The 25,000-nt window shown below is 31.5% G+C and overlaps 1 protein-coding gene across 3 annotated transcripts in view; it reads right to left on the bottom strand.

The window, feature by feature from the left end:
• Positions 1 to 25,000, bottom strand: part of LOC122636773 (TWiK family of potassium channels protein 18-like) — a 204,643-nt gene that overhangs the window by 86,759 nt on the left and 92,884 nt on the right. For all 3 annotated transcript variants that reach the window (XM_043828382.1, XM_043828384.1, XM_043828383.1), the window contains one exon: positions 7,775 to 7,847. The gene's annotated coding sequence lies outside the window, so the exon portion shown is untranslated. The remainder of the gene's footprint in view (positions 1 to 7,774; positions 7,848 to 25,000) is intronic.

Below are 25,000 nucleotides of genomic sequence, written 5' to 3'. Positions count from 1 at the left end.
CGTCTTTGATAAATAAATAAACACTTTTTTTTAAACCAATTTTCTCATACTCCGTTTCTCCTTTTCTCTTTTTTTCATTCTTTCCTTTTTGTTTGTCTCTCTTTCTCTATAAGATACAATATTTCACGACCTTTGATCAACGATTCTGCCGTCGAAAGATATCTAAAGTTGCTTTTCTAAAAGCTTTGACAAAAAGGACTTTAAAGAAAATATTAGAGCTTTTAGTTCGTTCGAGGTAAAAAAAAGGAAAAACGGAAAAAAGAAAATAAAGAGAAAATATAATAATAATAATAATAATAATAATAATAAACTGATAATAATAATACTAAAGAAAAATACTAATAAATACTAATAAATAATAATAATACAAAAGAATTGAACTTAGGTATTCTCTTTTATTTCTTTCATTTTTCTTCTTCGCTTCGTTATACTTTATAAGACATTACTAGGGCCCGAAAACAAAATAAATCTTCGGTGTCCGGCATGAGGAAGAGAGAGAGAGAGAGAGAGAGAGAGAGAGAGAAAAAAGAGAGAGAGAGAGACAGAGAGAGAAAGGGAGTCGAGCGAAAAGTTTAACGACGCGAAGCGACGCGTTAGAAATTCGCCATGGAAAGAGATTAATGCTCGTTATTACGAGCTCGACGAATTCGAACGTTCCATAATCGTCGAGCTAGACCACGGCTGGTTGCGACACGAGGTCACTGAAATAGATCTTTCCGATAGCTTGATTAAAACGTTTCAAATTAGAAATTAATAATATCTTACTGAATATATAGATGTTTAACAAAAGGAACAAGAGACAATATAAAAAAAAAAAAAAAAAAAGAAAAAACAAGCTGAGAAGAAATTGATAATAGACAATAGATAGGATTATTAAAATTTATATTTAACGAAAGAATTATTAAAAATTTAATAAGAACGATATAAAAAGATATATATAAAAAAAAAAAAAGAGATAAAAAAGAAATTGATAATAGGCGACATATAGAATCATTGCAATTTGTATTTAATTAAAGAATTATTAAAAATTGTATTTAATAAAAGGAACGAGGTAGACAATAAAAAAAAAAAAAAAAAAAAAAGAAAAAGAAAATTGATAATAAACAATGCATGTTAGAATCATTGCAATTTGTATTTGATAAAAGGAACAAGAAAGGAGATGAAAAGAAGAAGAAAGAAGAAAAAAAAAAAAAAATCCAACAAGAAATTGATAACAAATTATATACAGCATTACTGAATAAATTTTATGAAATGCAAATATATTAACTACAGAATGATTAAAATTCGATTTGCGTTTGATAAGAGGAACAAGATATATATATATATATATATATAAAAATAAATAAATAAATAAATAAATAAATAAATAAAAAACAAAAACAAAAAGAAAAAAAGGAAACTTAACGACAAACTTAACGATACACAAAATTATTCGTCAAAGATATAACAAGATCGTGATAAATGACACATTATGCATGTATCATTATGTCGATCGAGAAGATCGACACGATAACATCGATAAAAGAAATCTTGCAATCGGATAGTTGCGAAGGAACAGGTGGGTGAGGAGAAGAAAAGAGTGAGAGGGAACTAAACGAAAGAGGAAAAGTTTGTATTGCAGGCTGGGAAGAGAAATTAAAAAGTTTTTCCGAAGTATAGAGATTGGGGATAGAGAAGCTAGAGGAGAAATATGAAGAAAGAGGATAGGATACGAGTCGATTTTTCTAGGTAAGATGAAACGAGATCCATATACGAATAAGTCAGCTTGCTATGAACTAAGAAAGAAAGAGAAAGAAAACTAGAGAGATAGAGACAGAAAGAGAGAGAGAGAGAGAGAGAGAGAGAGAGAGAAAGAAAGAATTTCGCGACGAAACTTTTTATTGGAAGTATACGCGTGATATCGTAGTAGTTATCTCTGGTATACGATATCTTACACGCTCTCATTTCGAATTTCCGCAAGAGCGGATCGGTTTCCACGCTTTTTCTACGTTCTGCGCTTTTTCAACGAAGGCACGTTGAACATTTTTGCGAGAATCGTTCAACACCCTCGGTATAGTTGACGTTGAAACGAGAGTCGATGTAATACGAGTTATGTATGTACCTACATACCTACTTTTGAGAGAGAGAAAAAGAGAGAAAGAGAGAGAGAGAGAGAGAGAGAGAGAGAGAGAGAGAGAGAGAGAGAGAGGATCTACCAGAGAATGTTCATTTATTTCGTCTGATTGTGTCGATTCAATCGAAAATCCGAAATAGATCGAGTTACGTAACGGATAAAATCAAATTGTATATCTCTTAATGATATTAAAGCTTTTTAAAAGCTCTGCTCAATTATTCCCCGATCGATCTGTTTTCCGTTTTTTGTTGTCCTTTTTTCCGTTCTTTTCTTCTGATTTTATTGTGAAAAATCATTTCTTTTACATAATATCATTCGTGTTCGTATCAACGAGATCGATTCTATTTCTATTTTCTAAGTTCATTGATATCAGATCGTAATGATATATAAACCGTCCAATAATTAATAAATCATATAAAATCGTGAAAGAGAGAGAGAGAGAGAGAGAGAGAGAGAGAGAGAGAGAGAGAGAGAGAGAGTAAAATCGAAAAACGTTTTTAACGAAAGCCTCTGAACTAAAACAGTGAAACTAGGGATAGTAGAGGATCGTATCCTCAAATCCGGAGCGAAGAGGATTACCCGGGTTTAATTAGTTTTGACTGAAAGCATTTTCCGTAAATTTTCCTAATCAGTGTTACTCCAGCTTTGCCTAAAACGTATACCCTCGCACATGCTTGATGCCTACGTAATGTATTCTCTTTAGTCGGGTGAAACAACGACATAGATTTTAGAGTTGGGTTGAAATCCTACATACGGTGTGTGTACATGGAAATTCAACTGTAAACGCGTGTCGATGTTGGAAAGAGAGAGAAAGAGATAGAGCAGGTATAGGAGAAAACACGAGTTTCTGTTCTTGCTCGAGAAAGATGCCAAATCGTACGAACCTCAACAGATGAGAGAGAGAGAGAGAGAGAGAGAGAGATTGAAATAGTAGAGAAATCGATACAAGCTACTACGTAGGAAAAAAGAGTGAGAGAGAAAGAGAGAAAGAGAGAAAGAGAGAGAGAGAGAGAGAGAGCAGAATAGGACAAAGGGATCGAGATGCAGTCTCTGAAAGGAGATCTCGCATAAAGCAGATTACTCATAGGTGTTACTCTACCTAGATGATACTACAGGCTTCCATTATGACATTGGCTACGGACCAAGGCCTTATAGATACCCCCTAGAACAGAGAGACACACCGAGAGAGACTCAGCTGGATTATCTTCTCTGATTTAATTTATTACCTTGGATATTGCCGACTGATGTAGCTCGTAGGCTGAATTATAGCTACTTAGCCATGCACAAAGGATGTTCGCGAGTGCGACCGACTTATCGGAAATATTTGAGCTACGATAATCTTCAACGTAACGCGAGGACCCCGTCACGACATTTCCCCATCGAATTACCCTTCTATATACACATATTCGTACACACACATATACATGCGTATATATATATATATAGGTACATACGCGATTTATCAGGAGATTAAATCTAGCGAACTCAATGATAATATGGCATACTCATTGTTAACTGTGAATAGGAATTCGTTGTACCGTGAACATGTGGGAAGAAGGATATGCTTTTAAATGGAATTTGTTCGTTTCCAAACGTTAACGTTCTCGTTACCGGAAGTAGAAAATTTCCCCGTTAAAATTACTCACTTTTCGTTAGACCATAACGTTAATTAGAGACCCACAAGAATTTCATTGGACCTATTGCTAACGAAGAGAAAATCGAATTTTCTCGATCTAAATAACGTACATAGTTTTGGTCACGTTAAGGGAAGCTCATCTACATTAAGGAATTTCATCGGAGTAGTTTGAAACATAGTTCGAACTTCAGAAACGTCTTAATAAAGTAAATTAGTTCGGAAAACTTCAATTTGATAGCAGCTTCCGTTAATTTCGTTAATAACAAAGATTTTTTTAAAAGCTAGATCTGATCGAGCTCCCTATTACGTACTCGAATATTTTAAAATGATTGAATTACAAATTTACAAGAGGGATTTCCTATAGATAGATAATTATACCGAATGAACCAGTCAGTTAACTCCGAACAATGTTATACATAATATGCACTTTCATCTTGATTGGCCGTATTATACCGTACACCGACCGCTAAAACCTGTACAACCGTCATTAGTAATCGCGTCTAATACCCGTGAAAATTTGCACGCGCGTATACGGAAATAATAGATACATGAATAATTAAGCTCGATTAACGAGACAAGGGAGTATAGTAATTAGAATAGTATTATATCGTTTGTATTATACGCTTGCAAATGTTTTTTACAAAAAAATATTATCTTCCTATTTTTTACTCTCTCTCTCTCTCTCTCTCTTTCTCTCCCTCTTTGTTCCTAATATCTATTGGATAAAGAGAGAGAGAGAGAGAGAGAGAGAGAGAGAGAGAGAGAAAGGATGAGATAGATAGAGAGAAATCTGTCGTTAGAAAGCGTTTAATTTAAGGTACACCAATGGTGTACCTTTCTACGCTCGATTCCACTTAATTAGAATCGCTTAGCACCGTCTCTGCATATCGTAGGAATTATAATGAGATACTCTCTCGTATTTCCTTTCGTTTATCATCATCCTTATAATCGTTCGATAACCCAAGATGAAATTTATTATCCATAGAAAAAAATTGTATATCTACTTGATGGAAAGAAGAAACAAAAAGAAGAAAAAAAAAATAACAAACAAACAAAGAAAAAAGAAAATCTTCTCGTTTGAAAGGATGAGATAAAGGAGATTAAATTTCTAAGTTAAATTTCATGAAGTGAAAGAATGTCACGTCGAGGTTTAAGTTAAGTTAAATTGAGTAAAGTTATGTTAAGTCAAGTTAATTAAATATATACATAGCCAAAGTCGATGAGATTAGACGGTCACTAGAGAGACAAGGAGTAGTACGAACAGGAAACACCTGTCTGTTGAGCGAAGCACAATTTCCTGGACAACCTGATCTGTGTTTACCTTCGGATTACGACTCACGAAACACACAAACAAAGTTCGAAGCAACGTCAGAGATAAGCTATTAGATACTTTAACGCGTTATGATGCGTAAACATTCGTTTACGTTTTATTCCTTACGTACGAAAGAATTTGAAACAAGATTCATGATCGATCGATCGATTCTCGAATAAAAATTATTCATACGTCGTAACATTTCAATATCATATTGTTACAGTGTCATATTATCTAAATAGATTATTCTGAAGAGTTTTATTGTTAGATTTATCCAAATAGATATAATCTAAATAGATTTGATTGCGAAGAAAAAAAAAAAAAAAGAAACAAATTAAAGATAGTATTGCAATTTTTGTACGATTATATCGAGGTGCATTCGTCATTACGATTGAAACTGGAAAAGATAAAAAGGAGATAGATATGTAGAAAAAGGACGATGAATGTTAGACAGACAGAGAGAAAGAGAGAGAGAGAGAGAGAGAGAGAGAGAGAGAGAGAGAGAGAAAGGAAAGGAATAAAAGGACGAAGAACTTTTCTTAGACAAATCGTTTGTCATAAATCTGTCTACCCTTTACGCCTTCTTCACGAGTTGTTCTCTTTACTCCTCCCACCTATCACTATAGAAGAAGAAGAAGAAGAAGAAGAAGAAGAAGAAGAAGAAGAAGAAGAAGAGAAGGAGGAAGAGGAAGGAAAACTCGACGATAAGCCGAGCATATTCAAATATTCTAACGTGACTCGAAGGAAGAGTAATGAGCGTCTGGGTTGCGTCGTCTTCCTGGCTGTGACTCGAGACCCTTTTACGACCTATGCACCTCTAACCCTGCTTCATCTAACCCTCTAATACTCCCTTGTGAATCATAAAGAGGATTATCGGCTTCCTACAAATCTCCCGCTCGTCTTTCTACTTAAATGATTTCGTTTGACGGAATTGTTACTTAAATTTTATTATTATATATATATATATGTGTGTGTGTGTGTGTGTGTGTTATATATATTCGAAATAGAATTTAAATATAAAACAAAATCATTTTACGCAAAATGATATTATATAAAATCATTCAATTTCTTTATGTTAAATATAATCCTATTATTATTATTATTATTATTATTATATAAATTAGTTGCAAATTAATGAAAGTGAAAACTTTAACGTTACGTTGAAAATCTGATAAAATTCAAGTGTTTGGAAAAAGTTTAGTGATTTCAATTCGAACATCATAATTTCAAGCAAATTAATTAATCAGCTTTTTGTGGAATAATGTACGTATTTACTTACTTAATTACTTACTTAATTACTTTACTACTTACTTACTTATATATAACAAATCGAATCTAAATATGTATGTACGAACGGGTCTCGAATAATAAAATCATCTTATGCGATTTAATTTCTCTATGTTAAATATAATCTTATTATTATTATTATTATTATTATTATTATCATTATTATATAAATTATTCGCAAATTAATTAAAAAGAAAGCTTTAATGTTTCCTTTAAAAATCTGACATTCAAGTGTCCAGTGGAAAAAGTCCAGTGATTTCAATTCGAACATTATAATTTCAAGCAAACTAATTCATCAACTTTTTGTGAAATAATATACATACATACTTACATACTTATTTACATAAGTACATAAGTACGTATGTATAAATAAAAAAATGAACGATGAATGAAAAGCCACGTGTATGTAAGAGTACTCTACTATATTTTTCGTTATAAAAGAAGGGTAATTTCAAAACAACAAAGAAAAATAAAGGAAGAATCTATTTGAGGAAATACGAAATGCTCGTCACAAAAAAAGAGAGAGAGAGAGACAATATCAATACTATTCTTGTCGGCTGTCGAAAAAAGCCCTTATCGACATCAGTTTCAAGTACTTATTACATGCCTATTCAAATCGAATTCTGTTCTCTCCTTCAACTAACAATACATACTCCATACGATCTATATCTCCCGTCTCTCGGAAGGAAGAATTCCGAGAGAAAAGATATCCGAGAGAAAAATAGAACAAGCTTAAAAAATCTCCCTCTACTTTTCCAGATTCGATGAAGAGAGGGGATGGCGTGGTTGAAGGACAAATCGAAATTTTTACTAAACAAACTCAACCGTTTCAAATTGAAATCAGTTGACGTACTCGCGTTATAGAAAAAGATAAAGAGAGAAAGAAAGAAAAAAAAAAAAGAATGGGAAAGGAAAGTAATTTCGATATAAGTAGCTCTTGAAAAGGATCGAGATCGTTTGAAGAAAAGAAAAAGAAAAGAAATCAAGAAATAGGAGAAATAAAAAGGATGAAAGGAAAAAATGAAAAATAAAATAAAAACGTTTGCTTTCAAGATATCGGTGAGAAAGGGAAAGAAATAAAAAAAAAGAAGAGAGAGAGAGAGAGAGAAAAGAAAAAAGAATAAAAAAGAAAAAAAAAGAAGACATATACGAGGACTAGGCCACGTTCACTAAAGAGTAAGCGATTTATTACGCTTCACGAAGCGTACGATTCACGCTTCGATTTACTTTTCCGATCGAGGTCGAATCCCTTTGTTTCTTCCGACGATAAAGGATCTTTACCACCGAGCTGTGATCGATCTATTGGATACGATCTATCAAAAATTGTATCTGTTACAGGTTAAGTAAGGTGTAAGCTCTTAACCAGTAACTCCCTATTCGGTATTTCTAATATAAAAAAGTTACTTATAAAAATTGTATTACTTACATTAACGTCGATTTTGATCGATGATCTTTATTGAGATGTATGTACTAAGGAAGTTTGATGAACTCTATTGAACCTGAAAGAAGAAATATGAAATAATTATATGTATGTATTAATATTATTTAAAGAAGATATTGAATATGTATATGTTTTATTCAATATATATTTTATTTTATATTTTACTATAAATTCTATATATATATATTATATTAATATCTATTATTATATATATTGATATATATATATATCATATATGTACATATATATTTCGTTTTATTCGATATTAAAAAATTGTAAAGATTTTTTTTTTCTTTTTTTTTTTTTTTTCTTGTTTTCAAGAATACAAGAAACTAAAAGAATTCATCTCTCTGATATTCAAAATATATTTTGAGAAAGATCTAGCGTTCTCTCCTGCTATTCTCTACGTCTACCTATGTATCTTTTTCTTCAAAAATAACAAGAGGAATTTTTGTTGGCCGCCGAAGTAAGGTCCTGATATACGCAATAACTTGTGCAATAAAAACGTCGGCAATAACTCTGTGACGCTGTCGTTTGAGGAAAGCTTCAAGAAAGGAATAGAGAAACAGACAGAGAAAGCAAGAGAGAGAGAGAGAGAGAGAGAGAGAGAGAGAGAGAGAGAGAGAAAGATAGAAATAGAGAAAAATAGAAAAAAAAGCAGAGATGGAACGAAAAAAGGAAGAAAGGTCTCGAAGAAGGTACGGAGTTTCGCGATATTTGGAAGGAAACGCAGAGAAAGAGTAGAAACGTGTGGGAAGAATACATGGTAAGTTAGAAAGAGACAGACGATATACCAGATTTCCTCTCTTTCTCTCTCTTTCTTTCCTTTTAGCATACTGTCAACCATTCTTCTTCTTCTTTCTATCCACATTTTCAAGAAAAAAAGAAAGAGAGAGTGAGAGAAAGAAAGAGACAGATAGCGATGAGCTTCAAATCGCTCGAGCGAAACGATAAGAATTTAATAATATGACCATGAATGCATTTTTATCTATGAGCATAGTGCAACTAGAGTCGAGAATACCCAATGTATGCATTTACTTTATTCCATTCTTTACTTTTGATATTATATTTCTTTTGAAAATCGTTAGAAGAATGCAAAACGATAAAAGGAGCAACTTCTGACGACGACGCGTGCCTTTTCTTTTCTTTTTTTTTTTTTTTCCTTTTTTTTTTATCGATTCTTCGATAAAAAACCGATATCAAACGTTTTTTAAATTCCATATTTTATATATATATATATATATATATATATATATATTCCGATTTATTTTATTTTCAATCTTTCGAACGAAATATTTCTTTCGAATTCCTTTCGACCCTTTTATTTCTTTATCGATTTGTTTAAGGGATTTTCTTTTTCTTTTTTTTTTTTTTGCTTTTTTGTTATCCGCGCGAAATATATACCCAACACGAAGAATATAAAAAGATATAAGCGAAAACTATGATTTCTATTCGCAAGGGATCTATTTAGAATATTTCTTTTAAGCTTGGTCCCCCTCTAAAGATTCACGATTTTTGAGAATCGACGTATACACATCTCACACGTACACATCTCATATCTATACATTACTATTTTTATCTCGGTCGGAAAATCTAAAAGGGGAGAAAAGGAACTTGTGTATTGTATTTTATATCGAGAAGAAAAAAATTTTCTAGATCAGGATTTATATCGAGACTCGTGAGCGTTCAAACCTATCACGATATTTTGGAATATCGAAAATCTCGAGAGACAGAACTAGGAAGAGAAATAAGAAAGTGAAATTTTTATTTTGAAACAATATATATGATCTATACATATAAATATGAAATATATATATTTTATATTTTATTCAAAGAAAAAAGATATCTTCCTTATCTTTTTTTCCCTTTCCTCCCTTTCTCTTATCAATGAAAAATAATTATCCAATAAAACACAATTATCTAATGAAAATATCAATTTATAGAAACGTACTTGATATCATCGATCTAAATGATAATTATTATTCGATGAAGAGAATTTTATAATGCAACATTTGACTTAACTTTCGAGTATATAATCTGATTTTAATTGAAACAGATAGATTAAAGGATGTTTCGAGGGTTGACAAGGGGATGAAAGACTAATGGAAAAATAATAAATCTCTCTAGCTTTCGTTGATATCAATGTCGAGAGAATCTCTTTTTATCGTCAACAAAAAGCCAAGATCTCTCGATCCCGATGTCATCGTATCAACTGTGTCACATATTACGTATTATATACTGATATATTCTACTATATATTATGAGAATATAAATCTGAGAATTTTCCTAACGATAACGACGTCGCACTATATTTTATCGAACGACTCTATTAAACTACATATATCGTACCCACCTACGTACATACATATATTTCGTCTAACATAGTGCTCCTTTATTATGAACGTTTATCTTTCGTAGACGTTCAAATGCCATAATAAATATGAATACCCTTTTGTTTACTTGTCTCTTTAAAAATACTTTATTAGAAATCATTTTTATTTAAAATCGAAAATAATTTTTTCTCGTAGATGTAAAAACTGTAAATTAATAATATAATAATAATTATAGAAATGTGTCTTTTTGTGAATTATAGAAAATAATATAATAATCGAATAATCGAATAAAGTTATGTAATAATAATTAATAAATGATAAATAATCAAATAGAGTTATAGAATTACACAATATTATTCTACAATTCTATATGTGTGTGTGTGTGTGTGTGTGTGTGTGTGTGTGTGTGTGTGTGTGTATGTAGGAATATATAATATTCTGGTCAAAAGTAAATTTTGATAGGATAGAAAGTATCTTCTGGCTTTGACGTTTCTCACGTATATCTTATGTGGAACTAACAGCATGTAGTATTATCAATACGCAACTGCATTCGATGTTTCGAATGATATCATTTGAATATCCGAAACGTCAAAGTTTCGATTTCAAAATAAGATCGCAACGATGTTTTCGACGTTATAAACGTTCATGTATAAGAGAATGAAAAAAATATTTTATTAAATATTTTCGAACGATTACAAAGACAAGAACTCGATAGTTTTGTATCGTATAGAATTTAAAAAAAGAAGAAAAAAAAATTTTTTTTTCGATTGTCGACCGTTGTCGTTTATGTCTATTGTCCGTTGTATCAATCTAGTAATTGATCTTTTAATGAAAGAAAGATAGAAATAGATAGACAAGATAGAGAATAGTATTTGGTACAGTGACTCTTCTTGTTCCTAACGTCAACTTGGCAAAGCAGTCCTGAGTCTCCGAGAAAGCCAGCCGAGTCAGTACTAATTGTTTTCAAGCAAAACTTTCTTAATTATCCAACAGTTCTGGAAATAATTTGAGCGATTCGAACATGGTTTACGTTTGTTACTACCGATCCCGTGACAAACAAATCTCAACCAAGTTCGTAATCATTAACTTTGGAGAATATTAGAGAATAAGACAGAGAGAAGATATATATATATATATATATATATATATATATATATATATATATATATGGATCGTTTATTTTGAAGGTGGTGTAAGTCCATTTTGTGTTGTTTCGAGAAAATTAAAAAGTTAGTATACTAGTCAATTAAAACATATAAATTAAGTATAGTCTATTCTATTAATAATAGATAATATTTCTGTTAATTTATCAATATGTAATTTGATTATATAAATTTCTTTTAGGCAAATTTAACTAATATATATATATATATATATATATATATATATATATATTTACGGGTTGTAAATGGACTTATACCTAATCTCATAATTAGTCGATTGTAAAAACCATTTAATTTCTATTATAAAAAATTAAATATCACTAGAAATATATTTTGTATAGATCCAATCTTGTTTACGAATGATGACAAGAAATAAAATTGGAATAATATTTTTTATTAATAATTGAAATTAATTATATTTAATATTGTTAAATTATATTTATATATTGTTAAATTTAATACATAGATCTCTGTGTCTATGAAAATTGGACATACACCAGTTTCGTAATTAATCGCTGTGCAATTTCTTTTATTGGCTAATTTGAAATTGAACTAAGCATTGGTAATTTTTAAGATATTAGATATTAATTAAGTTATAAATAAAAAGTTTACATTAAATTAATCAAGAGTTATTTGATATCTCATTTTTTTCAAAAAAATGGATCACTTTCAAAATAAATGATAAATATGTATATAAAAAAGATGAATTCGTATTTTTTTTTTTTTTATTTTAAATTGAAACAGTGAGATATCTTGAAAACCCATTTAAATTTAGTATCTAGTAGTAAATCTATCGTACATCTATCGGACTTCATACTCGGACTCGGTGATGATGACTTCTTTATGTTCGTTCCACGATCGAATAACTATGATTCCTTTCAACTGAGCTAGAGCGAGAACCAACTTTTAGACAGGCAAAGAATCCTCAGAAAATTTGATCGTTCCTCTTTCAAACTCTGTTCAAAAGTTCGAGGTCTTCCTATTTCTGATGATCTGCATAAGAATTGACGAATAGAGATGACTACCCTATATAATATATATATATATATATATATATATATATATATATATATATGTATATGTATGTATATATATATAAAATATGAAATAGGTATTTCTATGAACTGAACTCTACGTTTGACGTTTGATTATCGATTTGTATATGGAAGACTTCATTTTCAACTCTTCCTTCTTCTTTAATTTTTATACTAAATCGAGAGATAAATAATATTTCATTAACATCGCGATTATTTTCAGGAGTAGATATTATATGAAAATTTATATCAATGAACTTCGTCTTTAATCAAAAATATTAGAACGAGAGACAGACAGAAAGAAAGAGAAAGAGAGAGAGTGTGTGTGTGTAAAATAAGACAGATATAAAGCAAAAAGATTATTCAGATTGAATATACGAAACACATTGAGACACATTTTGAGACAGTTAATGATACATTTACAACTCAACAGTTTTAGTCGTTAGACGTGTTCATTTCTCTTTCTCTCTCTCTATCTCTCTCTCTCTCTCTCTCTCTCTCATTCTCTCTTTACAAACTCGATTCGTTTGATGAAAACGATATGAAGTAGAAGCAAGTGGAAATCTTAGTAATAAGAGGAAGAGGAGAAGAAAGAAGAAGAAGAAGAAGAAGAAGAGGAAAGCTTCTATGTATCGTCCCAAGAGAGTGAGTAAAACGAGGGATGGTTTCGAGAAAGTAAGCCTAAGGGTATAGGTCGAACGTGCCGTCGATGTGACGATGCTAACGATACTTCAACGAAACTGGTGATACTTTTGGGGTAAGAGTGAAACTCAGAGAAAGAGAGAAAGAGAGAAAGAGAAATGAAGACATAGAGAGAAAGAGAAAGAGAGAGAGAGAGAGAGAGAGAGAAATCGTAGGGTGAAATGAGACAGGAAGTGTAGTAAACGACCAACACAATACTGTCAGTGGACTGCACCGATTGGTAAGAGAAACTCGACTTGGCATCCAGCCCAAACTGACCAACCCTAAGTTACGTTTGAACTGACGTTTTGCTAGACAATAGAAACCAAACCAAGTTGGCTTAGGATAGTCTAAACGATAGTCTAAAATACGTGCTACTATTAATATCGAAGTGTAATATATATATATATATATATATATATATATATATATATATATGTTAGGTATATGATATTGTAAAATAGAAATATTTCTTTTTCTTTTTAATATGTTTCGTATTTATTGTTTAGAAAAAAACGTATAACTAAAGTAATTAATTGATTAATTAATTTGTTAAGTGATTTAATGTAATATATATATATATATATATATATATATATATTATTGTACAGTAGAAATATTGTTTTTTCTTTTTAATACGGTTCGTATTTATCATTAATTAATTAATTAATTAATTAACTGATTGATCATAACACACACACACACACACACACACATATATATATATATGTATATATCAATTATAAAATATTCTTCTCAGATTTCTTCGAAACGCTTTAAATAATAATCATCAACGAAAAATAGAAAGACAGTAAAGAACAAATCAAGAACGTCTTCATTTATTTTCTCATTAATTAGAAAATCTTGTCACAGAACGTCGAACTTAATATTCATATCAAGGTCGAGTGGAGGAAGTACTAGAGAGATAAGTAAGAGTGTGACCCTTGAATCCATTAGCAACTTTCGTGAAGCAGCGATTAGTAACAACGTCCAGATTTTCATCCTGACTCGAAGAGTCTTCCCGAGCAAAAAGAGTACCATTGACGGAACGTACAGAGAATACTAATTGCCTTGAAGGGGAGAAGGAAGAAGAGAGTATTACTAGAGTGAAGTGAGCGAGTGAGAACATAGATGAAGAGAGAGAGAGAGAGAGGAAGATTGGTGACGAGGTTTTGAATTAGACGTCATGACCATGTAAGAGGTGACGACGACGATAGGGAGAAGGGGATAAAGCAAAAAAAAAAAAAAAGAAAAAAAAGAGAAAAGAGAAAGAGAGAGAGAGAGAAAGAAAATGTTAGAGAGTACAGAAATGGAGGAAAGAAATGCGAAAGACAGGAAAAAAGAGTTGTACGAAAAGAGTGCACAAAGTGGTACTTCGTCTATTCGACGATTGAAGATGCTCGAGTAAGCGTTAAATCCTACTATGACTTCCTATGCAAGAAGAGAGAGGCTTTAGACTCTTCTTCTCTCTATGTCTCTCTTTCTCTCTCTCTCTCTTTGCGCGTGTATGTGTCTGTCTCTTTTCAATAGTACAGTGAATACTTTTTACCAAACCCCTAATCTTTCAATCAGCAACGTCGACTTTTACGTACTCTTTGACATACCTAGCCATACTAGTACAGCTATACTCAACTATATACTTTATTCAAGAGTATCGAACGAGAAGAGAGAAGAGTGTTCAAAGGGAATTCGTTCGTCAGTCTTCAATAATCGCTCAAACGTTCATCAACCCAGTTTGAAATTTTATCAGGATTTGACCTGACGTATGACCATCAAGTTTTTCTATAGAGAAAATGAAAAATGTAAAGAATATGAAAAAGATAATCGAATTGATATGATACTATTTTCTATGATACTTTGATGTCTTGAATTTAGGGTTAAGTAGGGAAGATTAATAATGATAGAAAGTGTTTGGATTTAATACGAATTATTTTCTTGGAAAATTTATAACATTATATATAGATACATACATATTATAAATATATATAGATGTATATATTTATAATTATATTCATCGATACATATATATATATATATATCGTATTTTATTTCCAAACCTTTCAAATCTAACTTAGTTTTCCTCTATCGAGTGTCCCGTTACACTACTAGATACATCCTAACGTAGATACTCCTATCCTAGTCCGACATAGTTACGGCTTGTTTGCGGCCGGAACTACGGTCATCGAGCAAAGATCGTTCTTTGGAACTGAAAGGAATCGAGACGAGTAAGTGTCAGTCGAACTATCTATCCTGTTATCTCGTTTCTATTGCCCGTTCGTGTTTGATCTAACGTCCCTACTATCTTCCCTTAGTTCCCTCAATCCAAATAATGTTACTAGCTCGTATTTGAAAAGAACTTTTAAACCCTATCATCAGCATTAAAGAATTTTACGAAAAATTCTTTTATCGAATCTCCTAATATATACATACATACGTACATACATGCATAGAGAATGCCTCAAAAATTTTTTTAAATTAGTTTAAGAAAAAATAAAGAAACAAAAGAAAATTTATCGGAATCGAATTTGGAACGAAGCTCAGGACAAAAGTCACTAGATTTTTGTAAGACATGCAAATGGGGATATACACCTTCGGTAAGAGATATATCATATAGAAAAGGAACATTTCGTTTCTTTACTATATATCAGACATCATTTATCATTCCCCATAGTCCTAGTCATTTCCATCCATCTTGATAGTCGGATGGAGAATCCCGAATCGAATAAATCCGCTCGAAAGCATACGGATCAGGCCACACGAATGGGAAAGCAGCTTTGCTGAGGAAAGAAAATGTCGAGTGAAAGCGTTGCAAAAAAAAAAAAAAAAAAAGAGAAAAAAAAAAGAAAAAGAAGGAAAACGAAAGAAAGTGACGAGGGTCGACAAGTTCATAAGATCATGTCGGTAGATTCCTATGCTAAATTTGCTCGATCGAAATATTATCGTTAAAATGCGAATATTTTATACTTTTATATATGATTAAAAATCGATTTGAAAAAGAAAAAAAAAAACAAAAAAACAAAAAAAAAGATTAGAAAAAAATTTCTCTAGTCTTCTCATCCTACTACGATTCTTATTCCATCAAAAATATGAATCTCGGAAATAATGTTTTTAAACAGAAATATATATATATATATGTGTGTGTGTGTGTGTGTATGTATGTATACAGATTTTTATAAAAAAGAAAAAAAGAGAGAAAAGAAAGAAATAATTCTAAAAAATTATGTAGATTTATTATTGATTCTTATTCTATCAAAACTAAGGATTTTGAAAATAATAGTTTTAGAGAAAGAGAGAGAGAGAGAGAGAGAGAGAGAGAGAGAGAGAGAGAGAGAGAGAGAGAGAGAAATAGAAAGAGAAAGATGCAGAGATTTTTCCAAAAGAAAACGCGAGGTCAAGATCGTAACACGAATAAATTCGGACTTTGTATGAGCTTCTTGGATGGTAAAAAGGGACTAAGGGAGCCTTCTGTGTCTTGTCATTTATTCTCGTCACGTTGGCTCATCCCCGAATAAAATGGAAAAAGGGACCTTTCACGTAATCCTCCAGCTATCTCGGTACATTCCACTGGATGCCGAAGGATGCTGTTAGAGTAAGAGGAGGAGTTTGTAGAAACGCGTCAAAGAGTTAAAAAAAAAAATGGAAGACGGAGAGGAACAGAGACAAATATATATATATATATATATATATATATATATATATATATATAGAGAGAGAGAGAGAGAGAGAAGTAAAGAAGGTATGCAGATATAAGAGAGAAAAAGAGAGAACTATCGCTGTCTCTATTCATCTCTCTTTTCTTTAACCTTTTGAACGAGCTTAACTTTCAGGATGTGTAACATTATATAATATAAATTTTATTTTTATACATTCGTTCACTTTGAAAAACCTTGTTACTTTCGGAAATACATAATATGAATTTTTGAAGAGAAACAAACAGAGGCATTCATTGTTTCTCTCTTCTCCGTTCGATATCTACTCTTTTTCTATTCGCGACGTAGGAAAGAAAATTTTTTTTCTTTTTTTATTTTTTTGTTCATACTATATAATCCTCCCATCCTTTGTCGTCGTACGTTACGGTTACGTCTTTTAAAGAACCGAAAGAGTCTACGTGCGCGACGCTTTATAAAATATCAGTTTCCATTCGAGTAGATTGAACGAGAAAAAGGTTCTCTCTCTCACTCTCTCTCTCTCTCTCTTTCTCTCTCTATCTCTCTTTCTGTCTCTTTTCTTCATTTTTTCCCTTCTTCCTTATTCTTCTTCTTCTTCTTCTTCTTCTTCTTCTCCTTCGTCTTCTTTTTATTTTTAATCGAACCCTTTCTATCCGGCCATCAATCGTTATGCAAACTTTTTCATAAAAATCTGAATCTATCATTTATACCACGGGACATTATTTCATATCAACATTGGTGAAGAGTGAACGAGAGAAAGAAAAAAAGAAGAAAAAAAAAAAAAGATTTTGAAAGTTTATAAATATAATATTGGATATCGGGATATTTTATAAATATAATATTGAATATCGGGATAGGAAGCAATAAAAAATTGTTTTTTAATGGAAAAGTGATAACGTGAAAGAAACGCAATAACATTTCAGTAACGCTAACTTCCATTGTAATATTTGTTTGTGTCTTTATCGGTCGATAAAAAACACAAGAAACACATAAGAAAGAGAGAGAGAGAGAGAGAGAGAATAAAAAGAAGAAAGTGAGAATTTAGAGAAAATGAAAAAGAAGGAAAACGTCTCGTGCAAATGTGCCATTGACTAGATAGTACCAAATCTCTCTCTCTCTCTCTCTCTCTCTCTCTCTCTCTCTCTCTGTCATCCATCGATTTGCTTTGTTCGTGAATTTTTCCAGGCGTTTTTCATTCTTTCAGAAAAAAAGAAAGGGCCAAAGAGAGGAAGAAAGAGAGATAGAGAAAGAAGAAAAAGAATAAAAATAATCGAGAGAAAGAGAGAAGAAAAAGAATCAAAGGTAAGAGAAAAAGAGAAGGAGAGAGAGAGGGAGAGAGGGAGAGAGAGAGAAGAATACGAATAAAAATAATTGAAGGAGAAAGAGAGAGAAGAAAAAGAATAAAAATAATCGAGAAAGAAAGAGAAAGAGAGAATAAAAAAGAATAAAATTTAAAGAGAGAGAGAGAGAGAGAAACAGAGAAGAAGAAGAATACGAATAAAAATAAAAGAGCGAAAAAGAGCGGAAGAGAGAGAGAGAGAGAGAGAGAGAGAGAGAGAGAGAGAGAGAGAGCTTTAAACCGTGACTAGGAATTCTACCTCGAGTATTATTACTGCTAGATGGTAGAGTGAAGCCAGTGGACTGTCGATTGTGAAGGAATTGCCAAATCGAAGTTGAATGAAAAAGTATTAGAGCACCGTTGGACTACACATAGAAAAAGAAGAAAAGAAAGAGAGAAAGAGAAAGAAAGAGAAAGAGAGAAAGAGAGAGAGAGAGAGAGGGATAAAGGGTTAAAAAACGTATTTCCAGAGAAAATGGAGGCGATTAAAGGGCTTCGAATGTTCGTCGGAGCTGTCGTTAAAAAGTGCTGACTCTAACGGCCTGGATGGATCTACTGCGTGATAATCAATTAATTCGTTTAAAGGAGTCCAACGGGATGTAATCCACTGAAGTGTAAAAGTTACGGGAAAGAGAGGGGAAGAGACTATGGGGAGGGGATAAACGTTAGGGGTGGAAGTGAACGCGAAGGAAGGTGTCGGCCTGGCTACCGGGTTCGCAAAGTTGTTTACGTCGTTACGCGTTTACATATGTAACAGGCCGGTTGTACTCTCGTAACTGGAAGTATAATCCAGGAAGCGAGAGTTTAACTTGCGAATTAGTCCGTGGTTTAAATAGAAGCACCGTAGTCCTATGACGAAGGAACTTTCGTCGTGGCATAATTAATGCCCCGATGAGCGACCAAGATAATGACTGACCTCTCTACGAAAGAGTGTTATTACGTAAATCGATTAAAACGTAGAAAGTCTCGTTGGCGAGTTTCCATCACGCGCGTGAACCCAATTAAAGGGTTCTTTCGAAAAAAGGGATGAAGAAAAAAAAGAATTGAAAGTAGAATTAGAAGAAAGAAAGAAAGAAAGAAAGAAAAAAAAAAGAAGAAAAAGAAAACAAAAAAGAAAAAAAGAAATTGGAAGGAGTAAATTCAAAAAGAAAGAAAAACAAGAAGAAGATGTAGAGCTCTCATCGCTTCGAAAAAAAAAAAAAAAAGAAAAAAAAAAAAAAGATTGTTCGATCAAATAATGTTGCAGCTATAGATGGAATACTTCTTTCAAATAATCTTTTACTATATGGATTCACGTTCTAAATCATCAATGTCGTTTCGGATATCTTACTGGAAGGAAAAGAGAAAGAGAGAGGAAGACGCGATAGGTCCTATATACTCTAGGGAGCCGAAGGAATATTAAGGAAGATTCTAACACCCATGGTGACCTCTCAACGCGATACGAGCCATCGGGCACGCTGTAAATTTCACTTTGCGGAACTTAAGATCGAGAGAAGCGCAGGGGACTCGGTAACTTCGGTTATACCCAGTGGTATGGACTATGGTTAGCTACGAGAGAGAGAGAGAGAGAGAGAGAGAGAGAGAGAGAGAGAGAGAGAGAGAGAGAGAGAGAGAGAGAGAGAGAGAGACACACAGATACACACACAGAGTAAAAGAGAGAGAAAGAGAGAGAGAAGTGTAGAAGAAGGAAGTAGATGAGAAAGACGTTTCAGAGGAAAGAGGAGAACATTCGAAGGAAGGAATGGTAAAGAGAAAGACAGAGATAGAGATAAAGATAGGGATATGGGAATAAGATCAAAGATATAGGAGATCTTGGTCAAGACCTCTTCTACTACGAACGGAGACATACTGTTTGCTGTTCTAATATTAGCATGGGGATAAGGAAGCTTGCAAGATGTATACCGATCTCTTTACCATGACCTCTTTACGCATAACCAGTCATCTAAGCGAGATGAGAGAAGGCAATAGTTAAGCTACGGATTTTCTCTCTCTCTCTCTCTCTCTCTCTCTCTATCTATCTATCTATCTATCTATCTATCTATCTCTTTCTTACTCTCTAATGCAAATGGTTTGTCTTTTCTGGGTTAACCTCATCCCAGACCTTCTCAACCGCAATTCGCTTAAGACCGAATGATTCACTTAGAGCTTCAGAACGACGATGCTCCAAAGTAGTGTGTCGCTCTCCGTTTATACCATGAAATATGGACCACGTATTCCGATCTATTGTCCCTTGTGCTCTTCATTAATCTAAGCTTTTATGACCAGTACTGTTTCCGGCGAAGCGAATAGAAACTCATGCGTTCTCATGAAACTATCGCGGAAAGCGTCTGCTTTATCTCATTCTATACTAACAAACACATATGTAATGTAGATATATATATATATATATATATATATATATATATATACATAAGTGTGTATTGATGTACTATGTATTTTCTCGTCCATATAATGTTTAGAAAATACGAAACTGGTCCATTATACGAAGCTTAATCGTTCGAATTAATTTATGTTTCATAAGTTTATCTCATTCGATAATACTCAAAACGTATATCGTTTAAATAATTAGTTAGTTGTTGCATATTCGTTATTTAATCAATGGTTTCATTATTTTTACCGTTCCAATTATTCTCTACTTTAATCTTCTCGTTATTTCGTGTTCGCTTTAACGATGACGAATCTTCGTTCTATTCTTCTTCATTTTTTCCGTATTAATTTTCTTGTTTGAATGAAGTTTGCTTTTTTGAAAGATTTCAATTTACTACTCGAAGGTAAGAACTGTTTGGTTTAACTCTTTTCTTATCGGACGAAATAAATTCTTTGATAATAATAATAATAATAATAATATTTACATAACGATTCTATACAAATGATAATATTTCTTTATATATTTATATATACGCACGTACACACAATTTAATAATGTTATTTTTATATATTATTTTATATTTTATAATATAGAATTTGTACAGATTCTAAAAAAAAAAAAAAAAAAAAAAAAAAAAATTTGATGATTGATAACAAATAAAAGGAGTAAGTTGAGCGTAAGGAAAGAAAAAAAAATAAAATAAAAAAGAACGAGAGAAGGGGAAAGGAAGAAAAAGGGGAAAAAAATAAAACAAAAAAAGAAACGAAAAGAAAAGAAAAGAAAGGTGAGAGAGAGAGAGAAAGAGAGAGAGAAAGAGAGAAAATTCTTTCTGAACTGGGAAAGGAAAGGGCAAAGAGTGCCTTTGATTCGCGACTTGCTTCGTATCCATGATTGAAATCTTATTACGATCCAGCACTATAGTAGACGAGAGTTGTTCCTTTGACACCCGCAAGCTCTCTACACGAGGCCAATTGCGATTCAATATCTTCGTTCCTTTTCGATACTCTTTTACTAGCAATTTAAAACGTGTCAGATTCTCTACATATTTTTTTATCGCTTCATAGATTGTTATATCTTATATCTTATCATTAAATTATACCATAATTTAATAATAATAAGATATTGCATATATTGTTAAAATCTATACATATATAATAAGATCATTATAAATATCTATAACAATCTATGATATAATAATAATACTACTAATAACAAATCATTACATTTGAAATTACAAATTTCAGGATACTGTTTGTTTAAATAAAAATAATGATATAATAGAAGATTAAATAAAAGTAGTTTAAATAAATAGTTATATAATGGTAGATTAAATAATAGTAGTTTAAATAAAAATAATGATATAATATAGATATAATGTAATTTTCTAATAATTATAGTAATTGTAATTCCTTTTGTTTCTTTTTTCTTAGAAAGACGCTATATAAATACACACACACACACACACACATATACTATACTATACTATACTATACTATACTATACTATACTACACTAAGTGTAATTTATATTTCACGAACATTAATCTTAGTTAATGATTAATTAATCGAGGGGAAAAAATGAAAGAAAAATTTACAAAATATGTATACCTAGATATACATATATACGAAGTAAGTTATATGAAATTTTAGAAGATTAACGATCGTTGATTACGAAGAACATGTCGCCGTCGGTTCGATCTGTCGATTAATTTGCATACCGATTCGACACTCTCGCGTCCTCATCGATTACTTTGCGGAGAACATTTCGACGTACGGTTTACAAATTAGTTCTGTGCATGACATAATTCAGATCAATGCGTCACTGTCCCTGGAGGTCGTAAGAACGGAGATACATTGTTGCTGCTTCCAATACAGCTTGTTACGACGATTCTATTCTACTGCAAACCGATTTTACGATGTAATACTACATAAACATACAACACACAAATATACAACACGCACACGCGCACACACACACACACACATACAGGCACACGTATATGTTTAATAAATAACTAACCATGTACGAAGATAAAAGAATTTTTCTTTTTTTTTTTTTCTCCTTTTTTTTTTCCTTTTTTCCTTCTTTTTTTTTGCAACAAAAAAGTGAATATATAGTAGGTATTATATCAAAACGTCAGAACTCCCTCGGGAAATAATATAACTCGTTTATAAATAAATGCAATTTGTGATACACGAGCGAGCATGTCACTCGAAATTCACTTTAATTAAACAAACGAAAGTAAAAAAAAAAAAAAAAAAAAAAAGAAAAAAAGCAAGAAAAAACAAAAAAGGAAGAAAACAAAAAATAATAAAAATAACAATGGAAATAAAAATAAAAATAAAAATAAAAATAGGAATGAAAATAAAAATTAAAATTAAAGAAACGAATAAAAAAGGGGAAAAATGGGGGGGAAAAAAAGAGAGAATGAAAAGCAAGTGGAAAACGAAAGCGAAGAGGAGAGATTCGAGTTTCCACTAAAATTTACTATAGGAAGGTTCGTGCGTGAATGTAACAGCTGACAGCAGCAGACTCGCAGAGTTAACTTTTCTTTTAAATGATAACCGATGGACTTCGATAAGCGTGTATATATGCGTGTATATCTACGTATGTGTAAATGTCTCTACGTTCTATCATCGGACAATAATCATATCATTGTACTTGTGTGTCGACAATTCTCGTTTTATGATCGTTTAATCAATGATCACTTTGAAAAGTTATTGAATATTTTCAATAAATTATTAACTTGTCTATTTTAATACATACACACACACACACACACACATATATATATATATAATATAAATTAACAATTTTATTCGAAACTCATCAAATAAATTTGATAACGTTATTACAATAGATTAACGTTTAATATTATCGTTCGTTAAATTGTTTAATGTAAAAGTATTATACCTTGAAGGTTGATTAAAAAAATAAAATAATAAATAAATAAAAAAATGAGAGAGAAGAGCAAGCAAGCAAGAAGAGGAACGCATTATCGAGACACGTTTCTTTCGTGGTTGCTAGAAAAATTCAAGTCGACGTTTCTCCGTAGCAGGAAAAAATAAGGAAAACGGAAAAAAATGATTGCAACAAAAAAAAAAAAAAAAGAAAAAAAAAAGAAATTAAGAAAAGAAAAAAGAAGGAGGACAGCTAAAGTAAAGAGGGAGTTCCCGTTAAAACTTTCTCATTAAACTCGTGCGGTTTTGCATTAATTATACGAACGACTTTTTCCTTTCATCCATCGTCTTTCGTATACTTTCTCTTCTTTCTCCTTCTTTTTCCGAGAAACCCCAAAATCCCAGGAGCAAACCACGCTAAACCTTCTTTTTCTTTTTCAAGAGAATCACTACTCTCTACTGTTCTTTCGTCAATTCGTTACAACGACCAGAACGATCATTAAACGATAATAAAACTGTCGACTATTACTATTACACGTCATCATTTAAATTCGATCGATAAGAATAGAATAAAAGTAGAGAAATGAAAAATTAATTCGATATTATAGAGAAAAAGAGAAGGATGTAGAATAATAAATAATGAAAAATGAAAAAAAGAAAAAAAAAAAAGAAAAGGAAAAAGAAAAAGAAAAATTAATTGTAAATTAATCGAAATGTGAGAACGGGTGATCGTAATTATGTTTCAATCGATTCAAGAAGTATAATTACTTTTTTCTCTTTATTTCTCTTTCTATCTCTTTTAGTCGAATACTAATTACTTTCAAAGAGGAGGAAGAAAGCCTTTCAAAATTCTTCATTTCTTCTTCGATCTTTCTTTCTCTCTGTTCCATTCTTAAAGGACCAATCGTGAAATAAGGAGATATCATCTTTGCTGTTAAAGAACTTTCGTTTTAGAGAGAAACTTTTATCGCGCGAGGCCGTTAGAAAAATATCATCATCGTGTTTGAAGTAATTCGAGCACGGAATGAAAGGATGCGTTTAAATTTTAAATCGATGATAATAAAATTCTTTTAAAGAAGTCTCACTTGGTGTTGAACGGTTTCTTTTTCTTTTTCTTTCTCTTTTTTTTTTTTGTTCATATATAAAATACATATATATTAAAAAATATATATAATTATATATTATATATATAAAATAATACATATATATTATTTAATATTATAAAAAAATATATACATATATATATATATAAAATAATCGTTACATCGATTTTCAAAATAAAAAAGAAAGAAGAAAAAAAAAAGAATCGTACGATTTTAATAAATGGATATGTTTGAGAACTTTATTTTAGAATAACTTGATAATAAATCCAACGAAAAGGAAAAGTATAAGAATAAAGAAGGGAAAAAAAAGAAGAAGAAAAAATAGTTTGAAATAAAAGAAAGATTCTCTTTTTACGTTAAGGTTGTATGGTTTCATCGAGCTCGGCTTTGTCGACAACGAATATGCAAATATCTTTTAAAAGTCGTGCTTTCTTCTAAAACTGAAAATACCATAGAACGATCTATCCCGTTGTCGTCTCGTTCGAGCGATCTCGCGTCAAGCCAACAACAGCTCGTTTGACGTGGGTTCGACAAAGAGAACGTCATACTATTCTCCCGTAAAACGATACTATATAAAATTTCCGAATATTTTTCGTTTCATTTACGTTCGGACATTGTTTCT

This window comes from Vespula pensylvanica, chromosome 23, assembly GCF_014466175.1.
Source record: "Vespula pensylvanica isolate Volc-1 chromosome 23, ASM1446617v1, whole genome shotgun sequence".
Taxonomy (NCBI): Eukaryota; Metazoa; Arthropoda; class Insecta; order Hymenoptera; family Vespidae; genus Vespula; species Vespula pensylvanica.
The sequence above is the reverse complement of the archived record's forward strand: the minus strand, read 5'-3'. Positions and strand labels throughout refer to the sequence as shown.